Source organism: Eubalaena glacialis, chromosome 8, assembly GCF_028564815.1.
Source record: "Eubalaena glacialis isolate mEubGla1 chromosome 8, mEubGla1.1.hap2.+ XY, whole genome shotgun sequence".
NCBI lineage: Eukaryota > Metazoa > Chordata > Mammalia > Artiodactyla > Balaenidae > Eubalaena > Eubalaena glacialis.
The window spans coordinates 106,976,646-106,997,624 of NC_083723.1; the positions used below are offsets into that span (position 1 = coordinate 106,976,646).

The window sequence follows — 20,979 nt, forward strand, 5'->3', positions numbered from 1 at the left end:
GAAGGACACACACAAAGAAGTTTGCCATCTTCTTCCCCAGAACACACCCCAAATTGTTGGACGAGGAACTAAGCCACATTGCCACTTGATCACATTTCTGTATGACTTTTGGCAAATCAGGTAGCCATCAGCGTCACTGAGCTAGACAGGAAAGTCTAGTCGCTAAAAATATACCCCAGCAAGAATATACCCCACACTGTTGCTGTAATGGGAATGTTTTCTGTTTCTCAAGGAGGTAGCAAGGGAGTATCATTGGAAGGCCTCTTGAAAAATCACTTAGAGCATTTCTCTTTTAAAACAAGCCCTACCAAAGCACCACTAACCATGATGAAGGTTCTAGATGATGGCTCCAAAGGGACAGATGAGAGGCCACATTCAGGACATCTTAGACTGAGAAGCAGTAGAGCAGAAGGGTTAGGAGCACAGCCCCCGGAGCCAGGCTGCCTGGGCCCCACGCCTGGCTCTCTCACTCACCTGCTGTGCAGCAATGACCATGCTGCTCACTGGGGCTCGGTGTTTAAAATCGGTAACAGGGGGTTAATATCAGTCCCTATCTCATTGGGTAGTTGTAAGAATTAAAATCACTAACATCTGTGAAGCAATTACGATAGAACTGAGCCCTAGAAAATAGTCTATAAATGTTAGCAATAATTATGCCTGGCAAACCCAGTAACTTTATTATGCTGCTAATAAGCATGTGAGAGCCAAATAGCAAGAGAGCAACTGAGCCACACCCGAGGAGTCGGGAGTTCTCTCCTTGGCTCTCACATCTTCTTTCTGCATCACACTGGGTGCACCACATCCCTTCTGTAATTCACTTTCCTCATCTACACGACAAGCAATATACATCTCCACCAGGAGTGCCTAGAGAGGCCTGATGCCGTTTTTTGCTAATATCAACAGCAGCTGAACAGTTTAAATTTCTGTATCTTCCTGTCTATATTAGTCAGAGTTTTCCAGAGAAAGAGAGCCAATAGGATGTGGTGTGGAGGGGGCGGGGGAGAAAGAGACAGAGATCAAGAGATGGAATTTTAAGGAATTGGCTTAGGCCAATTCCAGTGGGGTTTGACAAATCCGAAATCTGCAGGGCAGGCTGGTGACCCAGGGAAGAGATGATGCTGTGGTCTCAAGCCGGCAGGCAGTCTGGAGGCAGAATTCCTTCATCCCTGGGGGACAACAATCTTTTCCTCTTAAGGCCGTCAGTGGATTGAATGAGGCCCACATACCTTATGGAGGATAATTTGCTTTACTCAACACCCCTGATTTAAATGTTCATCTCAGCTAAAAATACCTTCAACAGGTATTTTTATACACCTTCTTGACTGGTGTTTCACCAAATACCTGGGTACTGTGACCCAGCCAAGTTGACACATAAAATTAACCATCACACTATCCTTTCAGAAGAGATGGTGTTCAGATGGTTCTTTGCTGCAGGAAAAGCCTCTAAGAATGCACAGCAACTTCACTTTCTGAGACCAGATTAGAGGCAAGAAATTCAGATGAGGCACCCATTTCTTTAGAGATGAATTCTAAGGCTGAAGAAAAACCTTGAAAGCAGACATAGAAGATGGTACCTGAATAGTAAGTAGGAAGAGTCAGGAGAATGTACTCCAGTCCACAGAAAGGACAAGCCTTTAGAACAAGGGCTGCAAACTCAGTACCTGTAAGGGCCGGACAGATAGACAAATGAGTGAAACGAACAGGGTGGGGGACATGCAGAGTGCACACCCCATGTAAAACTGCTCCCCAGCTTCTGGTCGAGGAAGGCTCCAAGTCCAACTTTCTTTCTGCAACAGCCCGAGGGCACACACAAGCATGATCCAGTGGGAGGACAATCGACTTTCGGTCAGGTCAAAGGAGCCCTGTCTCCCTATTCTACCACTCATTAGCAGCATGACCTAGAATAAGTTCCTTAAAACTCTCCAGGCCTCTGTTTTGTTTGTAGAATGAGGTCACTGCCACTTACACTACAGAATTATTGTGAACACTCAGGGAAAAGTGGCCAAAATGTGACGGTTGATATACATGCTTCCTACTTTGCTTTTATTAACCACCATTTATATGGCACTTACTATGTGCAAGGCACTACTTTGCAACTCATGTAATCCTCACAACAACCCCACGAGGCAGGTATTCATTTTACAAATGAAGCAGGGAAAGGGTAAATCATTTGACCAAAGACACACAGCAGAGAATACTAGAAGATTGTCAAAAGATATAAAACAAGAGGACTATTAGATGCTATAATAGATTCTATCCCTCCAGCTACCAGAAGATTGCTTGTCTTTTCTTTCAACCTAAAATTTGTTGCAAGTGTAGGTGATGCTCGCTGCCAGTACCCATTGACTCCCACTCACTCCTCCACATCTTGCATGCCCCCCCCCATCACTCCATGAACCTCTCCCCTAAAGGCACTCATGACTCCGGGCTCAGCAATCCGAAGGCCTCGCACAGTCCTCCCCTCCTTACCCCTGCGTTAGTGGGGCACCTCTCAACAGTTCCTCTCCCCAGCACCAACGTCCACTGGCCTTCTAAGACTCTGAAATTGCCCGTTTTCCCCTTTGAAAGCTCCTCCGTGGTCTCCTCCCACCCCTTAACGCCTCTCAGAGGTGAGTCCTGGGTCCCAGTCACTCTCTCCTCGTGCTCCAGCTCCCTTCTCTCTCTGACGCTGTGCACGCAGTCCGTGGAAATCACGTTTGCAACTCACACACCTCAGTGCCCAACCGCCATACCTACGCCACAGGTAGCGACCGACCTCCACGCTGACCCTCTCCACTCCAAGTCCTGCCAGCAACCTGTGTGACTTTAACCTCCACATGAACACCCATCCAGCACGGGTCTGTCAGCTCCTTAACCTCCTCACATCCCACGGCCAGCTCCCCCCTCCTCTGAACCTGTCCACTCCAACGACCTTGCTCTCTTACTATCACTTGAACTGCTTCACTTCTGAAATAGTACATGCTGATGTCCCTCTCTCTGACCACGATCCCCTCTCCTTCAGCTCCCATTACTATTTAGGATACCAGTTGGTTACTTAGGATAACCAAACCTAATAATCCTAAACCCCACACCTGATCCTTCCACCGTGTCCCCTAGGAAAGTACCAGCAACAACCCAGCGGCCCAGTTAGAAACTTACATGTTAACTTTTACCCTTCTCTCTCCCTCATCGCCCAATATCCAACAACCCCGCAAATTCCATATGTCTACCATTCTTAAACATCAACCAGAGTCTCTCTATCCGGATCTCCCTCACCTCTCATCTAGAATCCTCTCTCCAATGAACTTGTGACCAGTTTTCCTGCTTCCGGTACTTGCTTCCCTAAAATCTGTTCTCCAGCAGACAGAACGGTCCTTCTAAAACATGAGTCTAATCACATCACCCCAGTGCTTAAAACCCATGAATACTTCCCATGTCCTTAAAGAGATGATCAGATCCCCTAATACAGCTTCTGGGGCATTTCTTGACCTAGCTGCTGCCCACCTCTCCGGCCTTATCTCCTGTTTTCTCCGTTTCAGCGCCACATAATTTCCAGTTCTTCAGATGTATCATGCTTCTCTCTTGCCTCTGGGGTCTTGGTACATTCTAGTTCCCCTACCCGGAATATGCCTTTTTCTTCCTTTTTACCTTGGCACTCATCATGCGAGTGTCGTGTTAAGTACTATAACTTCCTTCAGAGACTTCCTGGTCCCCAGACTTGGTTAGGTCCCCCGGGTCGGTGTTCCTGTAGCAAATCTGCACTCCCCCCCCACATTACAGTCACCCCACAGTATGGAGTCTCCCTCACGAGCCTGTTCTGTAGGGTAAGACTATGGCTCTCGTTCAGCACTGTATTCCCACTGCCACGCGGTGCTCGTCCATAAGGACACTCAACAAGTATGTGTTGAATAAAGGAGCACGCAGCTGATTCTTAAATCCCTGTCTCCGATCCTCTTAACTTTGTCCTTGAGATTCGGCTCCACAACTCCAGTTGCCTGATGGATGTCTGAACCAGTATCTAAACTGAACATGTACAAAGTGGATAGGGATCATCTTCTCTCTCACATCTGCTCTCTTCAAAACCTAGTACAGTAGAAAGAGCACAGGTATGGAAATCAGGGATGCCTGGAATATGCTGCTCTATATCCTATTAGCTGGGCAGCTTTAGACAGATCTTTCTCCGAGCCTTAGTTTTCTCATCTCTGAAATAAGGGCAAAAATACCAACCTCATAGGATTAGTCTAAGATTGAATGAGATAATGTACATGAAATGCCTGGCAAATGACATAGAAATAACAAATGGCACCTGAGTTCAAAAATCTGGAGTAGGGGCTTCCCTGGTGGTCCAGTGGTTAAGGCTCCGTACTCCCAGTGCACGGGGCCTGGGTTTCCTCCCTGGTCAGGGAACTAGATCCCACATGCATGCCACAACTAAAGAACCTGCATGCTACAACGAAGACCTGATGCAGCCAAAATAAATAAATAATAAATATTAAAAAAAAAATCTGGAGTAATTCTGCTTCTATCCTCCTCCCCGCCAGGCAACCCCTCTCATCCAGGCCTATTCCAGTCGTGCCCCCTCACTTAGGCCCCCTGCACCTCCCTCCTGGACTATCACAGCAGCTCTGCTGGGCTTCCCTGGCTATGGTTTTCTCACTGTCCAGGCCACCCCACACACTGATTCCAGAAGATCCTATTGTCATTCACCTGACCGAAATTCTTCAACTGTTCCCATGACTTAGTATCCAGTCTAAATCGTTTAGTCGTAAGCCTTCACAGCCCTCCTGGGTCAGCCTCAACTGACCTTTGCTGCCTTCTCTTCCCGTTAGTCACTTATACACACACTGTTGCCCAGCAACAACACATTAGTCACTGCCCACTCTGTGCACCAGTACTTCCCATCCCTTTCTATATGTCTCTGCTCATGTGTCCTCGGACTCAGACCCTCACAGTCCTCAAGTCCAACACCACCTTTCTTTGTCCGGCCAAAGCCTCCTCGATCCATGATGCATTTCTTGATGGCCCAGCCTGAGAAAAATCTCTTCTACAAATGTGTAGTGTGTTTGATTTATCTCTTTTCTTTTATACATTTTATCTCTCTTCTCTATGTTTATCTGTGCACGGAACCTTAGCTGCAAGCTCTCCGCGGGCAGTATGACGTCCAGGCCTACACTGTCATGCTCAGGAAAGGCACCCAGGAAACAGCAGCTGAATGTGCACACCCACAGGGTCCTGCTGAGGATGTACCAGCACCTGGGGGGGTTGCAATCATCAAGCTTCTGCTCAGCTCCTAGAACAGTGCCTGGCATAGAGCGACACTCCACAAATAACTGTTAAATGAACTTATCCACAGGGAGATCACCTATTGGCTGTGGGACAGAAATTCTGTCCCTGCGGAAAAAACCACGAAAGAAGACCTGAGGAAGCCTTTTCTCTCCCACCATATACTTAGGATGCAGGCCAGCTTCAAGTTCACTGTCTCCCGAAAGCTAGACAGCTATTCTCAGGAATCAATATGGCATGTAATGCTTTGGTATATTTAATGTGTCAAAAGTACTCAATTTTAACATGTAAGTAAGAATGATTCCTCAAACATAATCTCCTTTGGAGAACACGGAGTTATTCTAACAATGTCCAAAATCTTTTTCAGACCTCACCTTTTATATAGCCACAACTTCTTTTGTTTTAAAAAAAGAAGAAAAAAAGATGTCTATTACAGAATGAACACCTTTTTTCATAAGGCTTTCAACTAGCTGAGAATTACAGAATTTCAGAAATAAAATTCCCATCTCCTTATCCTTAAAGTAGAAGGTGTTTTTCAGGGCTTTCATTTCCAAAATTCTATTATGTAAGCCACTTTATAAATCATGTACACCAACAATCCTCATTTTTCCATCAAGTTTTAACTCCCCCCCTCCAACCCCGCCGGGCTCTGGCAACACCATGCACCGCGTGTATCTCTGTTATAGTACTTGTCAATCTGTGATGTTACCTCTTTATATGTCATTTATCCCACTCAACTGTCCTCCTGGAGGCAGGCCCCTGACATGCCCGTTTCTGAATCTGCAGTGCTGACTGCTGGAATGTAGTCCGTGGCTCAGTAAATGTTTACATGAATCAATGACTCAAATCAGTTAGTGGATCATAAACCTTTTCATCAGACCTAACTACTGGCTCCTTCCTACCCTCCAAGGCCAGAGAATTCCCACCACTGTGGATAATGAAAAAGGATGGGAGGCTTTTAAGGCAATGGCGAAGAAAAGTTTTGAATGTGTCCTTGGCAAAGATGGCACTGCTGTAGGAGAAGTTTAATTTCTTCCCAGCTAACACAGTACTTTAAGGAGGCAACATCCATTTGCATGTCTATGTGTCTTTTGCTCTGTGAGTTAAAATATTAATTGCATTACTTTAGAGTCACACCTTATACATGTGCTTCATTTAATTCGTTTATTTAGTTGCCCTGAAATATATACTGATGGGTAAAAACAAATTAGTGTAAATCACAACTTTAAAAAGATAGTTAGGGAAGCATCTAGTTCAATGTCCAAATTACATGAAAAAGCCAAAAAGACCTGCCCGCTCAGCACCGTGTATCCTTCAGTGATTAGGAAATGAGCTACTTTTCAGGTATCATCCAATCATACAAACTGTTGTCAGTGTCTCCAGAATCTACAGACTGCTCTTCCCAACATTCAACAACATAAGCACATCTTAGTTTCCAAGAAACCTCATTACAGGTCGATGACAAATTTGAAAAAATACTCTAAATAAAATTACAGACAACGACTCTGACATTTGGGCTTTCCAAACATATTGCTATGGGTTTAAGAAACACATTTCCACATCACAAAGAGTTCTAAAAGTCAGCATATTCTGAGACGTCCATTATCTACTGCTTGGGGAGGCTTAACAGAGTGTGTTAAGGACCAAATCTTTTTAGATAACTGGTGGCACTTTGCTAGTTTTTGTATATGAAAACTGAAAACAAAAATAACCAAAGATTTTAGAATTTTTCAGTTATAATAAATTTTCTATCAAAGACAGGAAGTATTATTTCATATTCTCTTAAATATTTTTAAAAGCAGCACATATTTCTTCCATTTAAAGGTGTGGAAACCGAGGCAAGAAAGCTCAATCATTTTGTTAGAATACTCTATGTTTCAAAAGCAGTTAAAGCCATGACCCCAAACTACAACTAAACTCTCCAATAACCTATTCTCATGAGAAAAGGTTTGAAAGGCTTATTGCTTAACTGAAGGATAATCAATGTTAAGTTATTTCAATGACTGGAACAAAAAAGCTGCAGTAGACCAGTAGACCACTGAGTATCTTGGAGATCTGTTAACCTCTTTGTCCACAACTTCCCTTGAGATTATATATATATGTATATATATATGTAATAATAATTAACAGGTGTCCTTGGTTTTGGTAAGAAATAATATTCCTGTACATCCTCACTGGAGAGCTACATGCTGCCATCTTCTACATTATGCCTGGTGGAGTGTAAACAATTTTTCATGAAAAAACAAAATCAATAAAAGTAGAACCCCCCACTTTTTCTGCCAGTAGTGCCCTCAGCGACAAAAGGGGCAATGACACCAACAAAGGGATTACAATACTCTCAGACATAATTCAAGCAGAATTCTAAATGGATAAATTCATGTTATAAACTTATTATTATTTTTTTTTTGCAAGTGCCTTGCATGCTTATGTTACTATTCATTCTGAGATAGACAGATCATCAATGACCTTCTGGGTCACTGATTAGAGAGAAAGCCGACTATAAAAAAGAGTGGGAGAAAAATAAGAGGGGGGGTTGCTTCCTTCCACCCCAGACCCCCTACTGCCTTGAATGAAAGAAGACAGATGGCAGCCACCTTCCCCTTTAATTAGGAGGGGCAGCTCAGAAGGGGACAGCCCTGCTCACTTGGCACCATCTTTAACAAACTGTTTCGATGGTAATGCTCTGCTCATTCACCCTTGTTTCAAACTGTTCTCAATCTTTGATTTATAAACCAAATCTCTGTAAATTTAATTGTGAAAAACTATAGCTCTGAGCACAACACTATACAGAAAGAAGGTACTTAAAGATGTTTGCTGAATTAATAATTCACAGACATTCATATAGGGAGCCTGGAGTGTTTCAAATGAAATACAGACACCTCAAGTCCTACCATCACCACTTTGAGATAAAATGGGAACTCCCACGGCACAGAAGCCCGAACTTAAATTCACACTGTATTCCACACTAGATTTAGAAGTAAGACCCCTGACTTCTGCTTTCCAACGCCACACTACAGACATGCTGCCCCCTTCTACCTTCAAAGTGTCACTCTTTAAGTTCAGAGAAGTCAAGAAAATTCTCCGGTAAAAGCAGTCCATTTTATGAGGAAGGATAATTTTAATTACAAATCACAAACCACTCTGCATTTCTATTCGTTTTGCATTTTCAAAACCACAGAACTTTGTATTAAAAATTTATCAAGCCATGTAACATCTTTGGAGACAAGATCAGCGTAAAAAACAAACAAACAAAAATGTAAGACAGGGGCCAAGTGTCAGAATTAGGCTGATGTCACAGAATCTTCTGTGTAGGAGATGAAGCCTCTTAATTATTATTTTTTAAAGTTATTAAACATATTTTCTATAAATCTACAAGGCACGAAACTTTCTAACATGAAGGAAAAATTCGGTTAGGACTTTATACATTTTATCCCATTTTTATATTAAATTTTTTTCCCCAACATCGTTAAATAATTTGTATTCTTCAGGTCCTTTCCATTTCCTGACAGGCTTTAAAATTACAGCCTTTTATCCAAGAGCCATTCATTCCCACCTAGTGTCTGCAGTTCCCACGTGCAGACACCCCCGTCCTCATACCTGTCTTGTACACGCACCCTTCCTGCTTCCCAATGGAAATAAGGGCAGTGAACTGGGGCTGTTTTGCTAGATGTGCTCCTGGCTGCACCTCCTAAAAAGCCTTGTCTGTGTCACCGTCATTTAATTAATGGCAAAGTTCTTGAACCATTTAAAAAGAGAAAAAAAGAGAACTTTTTGTTTTCTCATTGATGATAAATTTCAGTCTCTTTCTACCTCTTAACAAGCCAGCCAGCACGGCTAGATACAGGAAGAGAGACAGAAAAGACAAAAGAAGCAATCAGCTATTTAACAAACTTCATCTCCTACTTCCCAATGAAAAGGAAAAAAAAAAACCTTGGCATTTGCCAGATACTGAGTGTTTAATAATGTTAGCAAGAAAAACATGTAGGAGAGACTGACTAAAAACAAACAAAACTTACTTTGTTTTCCAGCACAGTAAGCAGGTCCCGACGAGATGAGGGTAATTCCCTTGCTCAAGGCCCCTGCTTTCACTTTATAAGCTGTGTTGACACTTAACATCCAGGTTTGCTGCGGAACTCCAAAATGCCTGCGCTTCTCAGGATGCCCCAAGTTCACAGTTCAACTCAGAAGCTTCAGCGAGGACCAAGAATCTCCAGGACAGACCAAGGCGACCTCTGGGCGCCACGTGGCACCACTGCTGCTATTACCACACGCACGCCTGGGACACCCACTTGTTAGCTCAGGAACCAGGCCACCAGCAGATAACGGCTCAGACGAGCATTCAGAGACTTGAGCCTCTGGCAGTCTCAGGTTCAAGGTTGGAAAATGTATTAAGACGAGAACCATGCGGTCAGCAGCATTCTGCACCATTAACTTTCTCCTACGTAGATGCCTAAGTAAGAGCGAAAGGTACAAAATTAGAAGGAGTGTTTTACTGGTGATGGTGATTGGCATTTGCTGTGTGCTGGGTCATATCTTGCTCCATAAAACTGCATTTAAGAATCCTAGATCAGAAGTCTTTTCATTTCCTCTGTGGAAACTACAGAGAATCAATTAGAAAAAACAAAACAAAACAGGAAAAAAGTATAATTCTGCTTAAAAATGTAACCCTTACTAAATCTCATCTGGTTAATTTTTTTTAAAATCCAAAAAGTAGGAAGAAAAACCCAACATATAAATTTGATGTTTGTTTTGAAAAATTACTTCATCCATGTACTGTCCAGCTCATAAAAACAAACCTTCTTCCAGCAAAACGGGACACTATGACCTTGTTTACTGCAGTGTTTTGAAACTGCTGTCTCGTAACTCCTGACATCACTGGACGTGTATTAGCACCTTTACTGCTGTTGGCTGCACATGCTGCTACCCTGACTGTCTTGAACCACCTCTGGTTGAACAAATACTCCACACAACAGTAGGGATACTGGCGTTAGCATTAAGCCCACAGAACTCACATGATACCTTTTGTAAGTGTCACATCTCTCTGATCACTTTTACAAGAAAACAAAAGCATCCAACATCTGACACTTTTTCAAGTCCCAGCATCTAGACCTAGTACAGACCATTCTTTCTTCTGACCCTCTCCCTGCCCAAGAGGGGCTTCTTTCCTCACCGATCGCCATGTTGGCAAGAATTTCTGCCACAGAGCTTTGCTAGCAGAAGATCCTGACCTACTTTCTCCCAATAAAAAAATTCCCACAAACTTTCCTAGAGGATAATTTATTTTAGCGTATTTTAGAGTTTCAAAGAGCACTGTTGTTGCATTTTCAATTTTGATAAAGTCAGATTTATCCATTTCTTTTTCTTTTGTGGAACACAATTTTGGTATAGTATCTGATTGTTGCATTTTTAAAGAAATAATTTTCTCCTGTAAGTCTGACATTTCCCTTCTGTGTTCTTCAATTCTTACTCTGGACCTAGCAGAATTAAAAAAAAAAAAAGAGGATAGTTGCAACACAATTTAATTGTGTAAGTCACAATAAAATTTGAGCGAACGTCTCCCATAACCCATCCCTTTAAATAAAACTAAATTCTGGTCCTACAACGGTCGTGCAATTTTACAGAGAAGTATTTAAAAACCCAAGTTTAAACTATCTGAAATCAATTGATAACATTCTCGTTCCTTTCCTGAAACAACTTGCAAAACATCAAGTCCTCAAACTATAGTCACCAAGAAATAAAGAACACCAAATACATACTTGAGCAATTATGGCCCTTGTTTGTCAGAGAAGAATAAAAAGAAAAACGTCCAGGGTTAATAAAATTAATTAACTCTAGCTAAAGAACTACTAAAAAGACCCTCCAAATATCATGCCGTTACTATGACAACTTCAAAACTGCTTTGAGAAAATGTGAGGGGTTTTTAGATTCATGATAAACCAAGTGTCATCCGGCCTGCTAGAAATTACTTTCATTTATATCAGGCAGGAGAAAGGCTAAATGACCATTTACAACTCTGAAATATCAAATCGTTACCTTTCGAGAGATGCTGCACTCTCCATTCAGATCATGAAAAGAATAAGTAAATGAACAGCTCTCTCAGTAATCGGAACCATTTTGATTTCAGTCCTGCAACTACACCACTCCTACGTTCTATCTACTTGGTACTTTATTTTTATAATGAAAGCAAACTCTGATGCAATCTGAAAGGGAAGGGATAAAAACAAAAACAAAAACAAAAACAAAAAACCACCCTAACAGTCTCTAGTTTCCAAATACAAATAGGCAAACACACACTCCGATTTTCTAGGCATCAATAATGAAACAGAAAAAGAAAACAGCATTTTTCCCTTAAAATTCCTGCTCTTAGGTATTTAGACTGATTTACATTTTACATAATCTTGATGGCTCAATCAGGAAGTGAAATTTTTAAGTGCGTGTGTTATGGACGGGAGGAATCACGTGACCCATAGAGCAAAGAAAATTATGCAGTAGACTAGCATGCTAAGAAAAATAAACTTAACAGGAGTTTAAAAATACTGTCTTTGGGATTCATTGAGCCATGAATATATTATGGCTTTTAAGAAATAAAAATTCATTTGGAAGCCTTGAAAATAAACCCTCAGGATGTTTTAAAAAATATTACGAGATCAAAGCAATGCACTATGAAAAACAAAAGTTTAATTAATAAAGAAACTTTCTATGAAGATCATAACCATTCAAGGTTTATTTTAAAGATGATTTTTCATGTTATTTGAAGATCAGGCAAGACATAATTGTAATGAAATGAAACACAGTTGCAGCTATGTATAAATATTTGTGCTTTATTTAATATATAGTGCTGTGTGCTCCTGGAGCACAAAGAAAAAACTGTTTAGGTTTATCCAGACTTCACACAAGTTTTATAGATTTCAAGTGGTTACTGTATTTTATTACAGCAAATACATTCTCAAGAGGAAAACGTCAACACCACAGAAATTTTCATCTGAGGTATTTTACTCTGGAAACCAAAAAGTGGGAGATAAACATTAAAACACCTTAAAAAGTGTAATGGATTGACTGATAGATGACTTCATCATATAAAAACTACCTGACCATAGTCTCTCTGCTGGTTGTCTAAAACAGAGTATGTTAACATAAACATATTTGAAATTCAAAAGGTTTGGCCTGTGACTGTTTTGTTTCTCAACGCAATTTCTGTTATTAATTTGTTAATAAATAATAATTTATTAATACCAATAAAAACAATTAACATGGTTGAGAGCAGGTATTTGTACCTCATAACTATTACTTTTATCACCTAATGCTCCACATTTTTCAAAATGCTTTTCATATCTTTATTTCAGCTTTTTAAAAAAATTTATACCCCAGGCAAGTGGCAGTGCAAGGTCAGTGACAAACATCAGTTCTGAGTGTTTCCTGATTACCAGCTCATCTTTTTTAATTCTTAAACACAAGAGGTAGCTGGAGAAGAAATTATTAGGGAAGACAGAAGACTCTCAAAAGGGAAGCTTGAAATAGACTAGGAACGGTCAGGAATGGTAAGAAGCAGAAACGCCCCAAGGTGGAGTATTACGTGATACTGTGATATTCTTCCTAAACTTGGTACCATACTGGCTGACTGGATTAATAAGGAAAGATGAACTAGTTACCAAGAAATGTTCCCCAACAAAGTCATAGCACAACCTACCTCTGCCACTTGCCGAGACCATAACTTATTGAGACTAAATCTCAGATTTATTCTATAAATCAGGAAATTAGAGAAGTTAAGAGACTTTCCTATGTTACACAGATAGTTGACTGACAGCTGAAACTGGACCCAAGCTCTCTGACTTTCCCAGGCTAGGACTATTTTTTCACCACGTGCCGCCTTACCTTAGCTATAACCTGAGGTTCAAGTAAGTCTCCAATGAGCTGAGCCCTGGTAGCTTATCTTAGTCGAGGAAAACTGAAATGGGGTCAAGACTTTGAGAGGCTCACTCTGGGCTACTTAGTCCCTAGCTCATGGGCCCCCATCCCTTATTACCGCTGCTGTCTGTGTCCCCCACCAACCCGTGTGAGGCATCACACTTCCTGAGCTGGAAAGAGACAACGGCAAGTTCTGAGCTGAGAAGTAAAGCTTCTGATCCTGTCCACAGGTATATCGCAGCCTCCTCATTTTTCTCAGTGGGAAAAGCAAGGCATTAAGATAAGAAAAAGCACTTGTTTTGGTTCTCATCACAATTTTACTGGGATTTTGGACAAACATGAGAACAAGATAATATTCTTGAAAAAATAAAATTAGCTCCCACTTTATAACCTTCATCAGAATTAATTTTGTGGAGATTAAAGAGTTAAATGTAAAAGGGGAGAAAAAGAAACAATTAGAAGAATATATTTCTGAATTTGAGATAGGAAAAGAAGTCTTAGCTTTACAAAAGCAATGGAGAAAAAAGCAACAAAAGGCAAGGTAATCAACTCAATCTGACAACATTAAAATATTAAAATCTGTAGCTTCAAAACCAGCAGACAAAACTGCAAGGTAAACAAAAAATAAAATACTTGCAAGAGGATAATATATTTTATATTATTATAAATGTAAAAGGTAAAGATATTAACAAACAATTCACCCCAAAATATAAAATGTCAATTAACACGAAAAAGTATTGAATTTCACTAGCAAACACCAAGGTTTTTTTCATCAATCAGATTCACAAAAATGCACAACAAAAAGAGCAAAGCAGGTGAAGTGAGGTGAGACAATCATTTCAGGAAATCAGCAATATCTTTTTACAAACCCTCAAACTGTTTTGACTGATAACATGTCTATAAATATCTCCTGAAGAAACAATCACAGATACACAGGAAGATAACTATACAAGGACATACATACAATAACATAAAACAGGAAACAACCTAAACATCAAAAATTGGAGGAAAGCATGTGACTAAATAAATTAGCAAATTCATATGTTTAAATCATGGTTTTTGGAGAATACTTAACGACACTGGAAATCACAAAATATAATATTAGGTAAAAATGCTGGATATAAAATTGTATATAAATATGATATCAATGGAGAGAGGGACAGACAAACGGTGGGGGGTGCGGGGGTGTAGAGAAGCTAATCTCAAAGAGAGACTGGAAAAGAATACATTTAAAAAGCTTAAGAAGGGGTGGGCAGAGGACTTACATTTTCATTACTTCTTTGCAATACTGAGATATCTGACATTTCATATGAGAAACATTATTTTTATAATTAGAAAAATGTTATTTAACCTAATGAACACCCTGTAAATATCTCTCAGTCATATAAAATAATTAAACTATTTACAAAGACCTAACAAGAGAATGCTTACACTTTAAGTGCAAAAAAGAAGTGCAAGACAATATGATCTTAAATAGATAAAAATTCACATTAAAAAGACCAGAAGAATATGCATCAAGATGTTAACAGTGTCTGCTTTTTGATAGTGCTATTGTGTGTAACATTTTTTCTATACAAGTTTTCTATGATTGTCATATATTGTTTTCATGAGGAAAAACAGATATCAATATCACAACTATAGGACTGATACATCAAGAAGATGCTACTATTAACAGTTAAATTTCAAAATACAGAAGGTCAATAGCCACAAAAATCTGCCCTGTCACTAAGGTGTCTTTTTTTAAAAATTTAGGAGCCACTGGTATGTCTTCAGAAAATAGCAGGAATTGGTGGGTGTCCAGGAGGTGGGAACGAATAATACTTCTTAGTTGCCAAACTGTTTTCTCCACATAGCAGCAGCTCTGTGAGGGCCACACTGAAGCATGAGAATCTTGACAGTAGGATGTTCGTTATTAGCAAAATGGCAAAGAAGATTGATGGGCGAGGGGTGGTAAATGGCCAAAAGAGGAAGGCAAGAGTTCGTGAAAACAACAGAAGCATCAAGAAAGAAGGTTCAAGAAATCATTAGATCCAAAATAATTAAAAGAAGGGTCTCAAAGAATTATTTGTATACCTATGTTCATAGCAGCATTATTCACAATAGCCAGAAGGTGAGAGCAACCCAAATATCCAATGAATGGATAAACAAAAATGTGGTCTATACGTACAACAGAATGTTACTCAGCCTTAAAAAGGAAGGAGATTCTGATACGTGGTACAACATGGTTGAACCTTGAGGATATCATGCTAAGTGAAATAAGCCAGTCCCAAAAAGACAAATACTGTCTGAGTCTACTTATATGAGGTTCCTGGAGTAGTCTAATTCACAGAGATAGAAAGAACTGTGCTTGCCAGGGGCTGAGGAGAAGGGAGAATGGTGAGTTGGTGTTTAATGGGAATGTAGTTTCAGTTTTGCAAGATGAGAGGGTTCTGGAGATGGAGGATGGGGATGGCTGTTCAATAATGTGAATGTACTTAATGCCATTACACTTAAAAGTGGTTAAGATCGTAAATTTTACATTGTATGTATTCTACCACAATTTAATAATATGTGTGTGTGTGTGTGTGTGTACACATACCATTAAAGGAAAAAAGAAAGAGAGAAAAGAATAAAGAAAGAAAGAAGTCATTAGAGTTAGTAGTTCTGAAGAAGGCTTTTGACTTGGCAGGAAACACAATTTAAAGGATGTCAAGGGTGCAGGCATCAAAATAAAATAGACCTTATTTCTGATACATCTTTAAATACAATTATAGAAGTCAGCTCAGAAACAGAGACAATCAGAAGTGAAAATCAGAAGGGACATTATGTTTAACTTGAAAAGAACATACCAGACCTCTCTGTGGTTCTTTGAGACCCTCTCATTATAGCCAGCTTGAAAAATTCCCCAGGACTAGGAAAGAACCTGCAAGCCCAAGAAACAAGATGACATTTTCCCACCAGCTAACAGGAAAAAACATAACTATGAGGGAAACCCTGAGTGTCCTAAAAACGTACTCTATCCTTACTGCGCCCTGTTACCAGAGAACTGAAGAATTCTGGAACTGGACAAAGGCTCTCAGGCAGAGCTGCTCCAGAGACACCGACACCCAGAGAGCTTGCCCAGGCCCACTCGGTGATGCTGGATTTAAAGACAAACCCCTGGAGCACAGTTACGTTTTGTTTGTCATGTTTTATTTTTTAACAGGCATGCTTTGTATTTTAAAGGCAGCTTATTAAAGGTAAGAAGTATAGAATATTTGGAATACTCTTTTTACAAGTCATTTGATTAATTCCAGTCAAAAAATATTTATTGAGCACACAGTACATACCATACACTATAATACCAGGCACTGGGCTAAGCGCTGAATGGTGAACAGGATGCCATCATCCTTCCTTCACCAAGCTAGCAAGTATGATTTAAAAGAGGCATAGGATGCTATTGGCACACATAAGAGGGGGCTCCCATATGGTCTACATAGGTTGAGGATGGAAACCTGTATGAAGTGACATTTTTAATAACAGTAGTAGTCATTATTATCATTGTTGCAAACTTGATTGACTACTATTATGGGTCAGATCGAGTTTTGGGATTTTTTTTTTACATTTTTTTAACATCTTTATTGGAGTATAATTGCTTTACAATGGTGTGTTAGTTTCTGCTTTATAACAAAGTGAATCAGCTATACATATACATATATCCCCATATCCCCTCCCTCTTGAGCCTCCCTCCCACCCTCCCTATTCCACCCCTCTAGGTGGTCACAAAGCACCGAGCTGATCTCCCTGTGCTATGTGGCTGCTTCCCACTAGCTATCTATTTTACATTTGGTAGTGTATATACGTCAGTGCTACTCTCTCACTTCAGACAGACTTTTTAAAGCACTCTCCATGCACAAATTAATTTAATTTTCACTATAAAGTGGAAATTAAATCTTATAAAGTGGAATTTTAAAGATGAGAAAATTGAGGCACAGAGAGGTCACCCAGTTCTTACATAGTGGAGTCAGACCAGACTGTATCCTTTTCAGAACCTGCCCTGAAGGGAACCCAAACTAAGACAAGACAGGGATGAAACTCAAGGATCAGAACATTCAGCAAAGAGCTGCGCTCTCTGAATACGGGGGTGGTAAATGGAGTAGGAGTACTACAGGTAGGGGCGGATGGGGCTGGGAGGCATGACCAGGTGAGTGGGGGAGGGTGGGAGGAATATGAAGCCCATGATCAGGAACCTTGGAGGGCAGCGGTGAGTGATGTCCAGTCGGGATTTTCATTAGGTTCTGCTGTGCGGAGGGGGGAAGTCACTCTCTTCTGCGTCCCCCTGTGAATCCTAGTGTTTGATGATTTGTTTACGAGGACACATACTCTATAGGGCCCTGATCAAGTTGGGTACAGGATATCACAGAATCAGGTGAGAGTCAAGCAGAGAAGTGACACGATGAGGCTGCTTTTCAGGAGCATCACTCTGAATGCAGTCGGGAGAATGGATTGGGGAAGAACATCAATAAGCAGGGAGAGGGATGCTAAAATGCAGTAATTTAGGTCAAAGGTGATGGTAACCAAGAAGGACACACTGGAGACAGAGTAGAGATGGATTTGAGAATGGTTGAGATGTGGAATTTTGACCAGATTTTGTTTCTTTGTGGATTTGGAAGATGAGGAAAGAAAAGGCGCAGTAAATCACAGGTTTCAAGCTTGGGTAACTGGGATCAGTTTGGAATCTGTTGGCTATGAGGCGCTATCAAGATATCAAGTGGGAATGTCCAGTTGGCATCTGAATACAAAGCATGGCGCTCAGAGGTGGATAGAAAGAACCTGCAAAGGGCAAGGAGGAGAAAAAGGCAAAGGGGCAGGGCAAGCCAGAGAGGAGAAGACATCAAACAGGTCACGGTAGAACCAATGCTAAATATATCTGGCGAATGTGGCAACAGAAGGATAGGAAGACAACTATCACCTTTGGCCAGAGCAATATCAACTTGGTCACAGGTGCAGAAGCCAGACTGGAGTAGCCCGAGGAGGGGGCAAGGGTGAGGAAGTGAAGGAAGCAAATGCACACAATTCTTCCAAGAAATTTGGCCCTGGCAGGAGAAGTGAATGGAGAAGTAAGCGAAAGGGAAGGCAATATGAAAGCCGGTGGTTTTGTTTTCAATTGGTAAGCCTTGAGTAGGTCAACACGCTCATGGGAGAAAGTCAGTGGTGGATGGCAGGTAAAGGTCAGAGAGAGAAAGTCTCTGAGGAGGTGAGAGGGGATAAGGTCCAGAGCGTGGACACGGGGAAGGGCTCTTCTTCCACTGGAGCAGGAGGCAAGGAAAGCAAGGCGGGTGCAGAGGAAGTGTCGACTGGGGCCAGAACCTGAGTGAACTCACCTTTTGGTGTCTGTTTTCTCCGTGCACGGGAGGCTGGGACAGCTACAGAGACCGAGGAGTGAGAACGAACACCAGGGAGAGGGCTGCTGAGAGATGAGAGGGGCCTGGGACGGCAGGGAGCAGCCACGCTCAGCAGATAGTGACCTCCCGGATGTCAAATCGTGACAGCCACATGCCACCACTCTGCGCCTCTGCGGCATTTACCAAACAACACTGGGAACATAAACAAAAACCCGACGACACCGAGTGGACCTCGTGAGAAGTCCACCTTTCAATACAGTAGGGTCGGGTAAGTCAGCTGTAATAACATCAGTCTTCCTTAGGCCTTAACCATGTACGGTACAACGAAGACAGATGCTTCCAAGGCGTATGACGGCCTTCCTGTGACAATGTGTGGAAAGCTCACACTTCAGTCTATAGTCAAACCCGGTTTGTAGGTATAACCAAAATGTCATATTTCAACACCATTAACAACGCATTAGCAACCTTCGTGTTTGGTCTGAGCTGGATTTTGCTTTCGGGCATCTCCAACCCTGCTAAATGGGCACACGGATTACACTGAGGGTCGGACACACCCCTCCTTCCAGAGTCGTGCGGGGAAGCACGGGTGGGAAAACAGGCCTGTCACAGTCGCTTCTCCCAGACTCAGCTCTAGTTCCTGCTCTGGCCAGGAAATTGCTAGAGAAAGCAAAAACAGGGGCCAGGAACTGAGCACAGCGGTACAAGTCCAAACACAGGCTAGGGGAGGTGGTATTTCAAGTGAGCAACTGTTGCGTTTTACTTGAGCTCAGAGCAAAGTAGGAGGAGAGGAAGATGCGAACTCAAAGAATATCTTTCCCTGTAAAGTCTCTTTGTAGCGACAAAAGGAATTCTAGTAATTAGTATGAAGCACCTCTTGTATTTCCAGGGCATACACCTCCCAAGAAGCTCAAAAGAAAAACCTTTAATTCAGCATCCTTTTGGGGGGGGGGGTGGAGAATGGAAATTAACAGTAAAACCTGACCAGTTCAATCGACTGGGGAGCGTGCTACAAATAGTGAGATATCCGGACCGTAGGAGAGTAGTGTACTTTTGCTTTTTAGTTTCTTCTTTTTAAAAAGATTTCCTTTTCTTGTGCACCTTTATTATAAAAGTAATATCATATTACTACCGGCCGACAGTCCCCACGGTGCTCACTCTGACTCAGGCACAGCTCTGAGCCTCCTGCCTTCCTTGAACTTGAGGAAGGCGCTCTGATTCTGCCGGTTTTAGGGAGAAGCACAGAGGGGCTGAATCCTTCGCCTATGGGGACCCGCAGAGCTGGTGTTCCAACCCAGGCCGTCCAGCGTCAGAGTCCTGCGCTCAGCCACTTTCCTGCGCTGCCATACCATGAAAACACGAATTCTAGTACTCGAAAATTCAGGGTGTCAAAAAGAGATAAGCAGCATTTATTCTACCCCTCTAATGGAATAATGCGGTGTGTTTCCTACTCTATTCATCCTTCGGTTTTCAAATCAAGGACTCTCTGAAAAGAAGATGGTTTTTAACCATATTCAAGTAAAAACGCTAGATAAAACTGTTTACAAAAACCCTTCCAAGCAGAGATTCTACTCGTAGACAAGACTTATTTAAAGTCAGCAGATCTATTTTAGTGTACAATATGCACAAACCAGCAAAACAATTTTTTCGTCACAAGTTTCTTTACGTTACGGAAAATTTTCTTAAGAGTAGTATTTTTTTGTCTGACCCACACTTAATTATAATGAGTTCCAACATCAGTCATTTTGAATCCATGCATATCCAAGTTTTCAAATAAGAAAACTGAAGTTCAAATATTTTGTTCTCTTTGAAGCTGCCTGCAGGCTCAGGTTGGGTCGCACAGATTTGATGGTATACTTCTGTGCAGATAAGAACCTGACCTTCAGTGCGGGAATGCTGGAACTTCTAGAGGCCTCAGCTGGGTTAGCTTTATAAAACAAACAAAAAATGGCCCCCAAAATGGCCCCTGCAAAGTTTCTGTTAGTGACCTCTGATGCAAATGTTCCATGATATGTAAGTTCAAGACTGTCAGTCACTTGAGGCTTATTAAGGTTGACCAGTGTGAACTGTTATTTGCTAGACTTAAGTGCATGCCACATGTGGTCTGCACAAACATTCTTTAGGGTTCCTTTGAAATAGACTCACACATACATGGATAACCAATTTTCAATACAGGTGCCAAAGCAATTCAATGAGGAAAGGGAAGTCTTGTCAACAAATCATGCTGGAACAACTGAAGAAACATATGCAAAAGAATGAGCCTTAACCTCTACCTTACCCAATACACAAAAATTAATCTGAGATGGATCATAGACCAGAGTATAAAAGCTAAAACTATAAGGCTTCTAAAAGAAAACACAGAAGGATATCTTTACAATCTTGAAGAGGCAGATTACTTAGGAAACAAAAAGTATTGATAATATATGAGGAAATTTGATTAATTAAGTTACTT

General features: G+C 41.2%; 1 long non-coding RNA gene across 2 annotated transcripts in view; it reads right to left on the minus strand.

Annotated features, from left to right (window-relative positions):
- LOC133096464 (uncharacterized) overlaps positions 1-20,979 on the minus strand; it is a 196,216-nt gene that overhangs the window by 46,613 nt on the left and 128,624 nt on the right. For both annotated transcript variants that reach the window (XR_009701781.1, XR_009701782.1), the window contains exon 5: positions 9,279-9,712. This is a non-coding gene — a long non-coding RNA (uncharacterized LOC133096464). The remainder of the gene's footprint in view (positions 1-9,278; positions 9,713-20,979) is intronic.